This window comes from Impatiens glandulifera, unplaced genomic scaffold (genome assembly GCF_907164915.1).
Source record: "Impatiens glandulifera unplaced genomic scaffold, dImpGla2.1, whole genome shotgun sequence".
In the NCBI taxonomy this organism is placed as follows: Eukaryota; Viridiplantae; Streptophyta; class Magnoliopsida; order Ericales; family Balsaminaceae; genus Impatiens; species Impatiens glandulifera.
In genome coordinates this window covers 143,249-144,527 of record NW_025919751.1, presented here as the reverse complement: position 1 = coordinate 144,527, position 1,279 = coordinate 143,249, and positions in this window count along the sequence as shown.

Here is a 1,279-nt window from a genome sequence, read left to right as displayed (position 1 = left end):
ACCATTCAAAAGAAATAAAAGTTCAGAAATTAAATTTTCTTTATTTTGTTCCCTTCCAAGATGTTTTCCATGTTCTTTGCGTCCATGGAACCCAACACATATTCAATCATATTATTTTCCACCGACAAAACTTCTTTGATCTAATGAGTATAAACAACAAAATAAGTATCAAAATTCAAAAAAGGTAACATTTAAATAAAAATCAAAGCATTTACAAAATATGACATACCTTCTCCGTCGTGTTATTGACAACCTTGATAGTTGCCAATGACATTATATATACATTGATTCGCAACCTTCATATTAGCTTATAAGCGTATCATTCTTGATTTAAGGCTGCAACCTTCGTTTTCAAGGTTTCTACCTTAGTATATGCTACCTTCTCATCTTTGGAGCTTAGGTCGTAGCAAGGAGTGAATAAGCTTTCCGTGCTTGAGAGAAGTTGTTTGCGAAAGAAGATCTTGTTAAACCATGAAGACATGAAGAAAGAAATGGTTTATAGAGAGAGAAATGAGTTGAAGAAAAAAATTGATGAAGAGATGGAAATATGTTGAATAAATTGGAAGATGGCGAATAAAAATATGAAATGAAGAGAGTTAAATGATGGCGTGTGAAAGTGGAAAATACGATTATGGTTGGCCGAATTGATGGTGAAACGGGAACCGAGGAGACTTAATTTAATAAGACTCGCAAATACTTTTGCATTGAATATTTATTAATTTTTTTAAAATTATGTTTTATGTGAAAAGATTGTATATAATTTTTATTGCGAAACGTAGTGCTGATATATTACAAATATGATAAACGAAAATTTCAAAACTAATAAATATATATGCAATATAGTTTTCAATAATAATATTTCATACCATTACAGAACTGGTTGCAAAGATATTATATATAATAATTAATGCATAACATAATGCTTTTATATTACAAATATATCGAAAAATATTTACTAAACTATTTAATAAAATTGTAATATAGTTTTCAGTAATATATTATAATAGAATTGCAATACCTGTTGCGAATATATTATTTATTTGTGTTAATGCAATGTTTAGTACAAATTTAGTTATCAATATTAACCCAGTTATTTGAAATTTTAATTCTCAATAATGACAGATTTATTTATATAATATTTTTACAATAGTTAATGAAAATATATTTTATTGCAAAACATTTGGAAACATTAACGTGAATTTATGTTAGTAATATTATGAGCATTATTATGTGGCTACTTAATTAATAGTTTAGTTGCAAATATATTAATATAAATTTA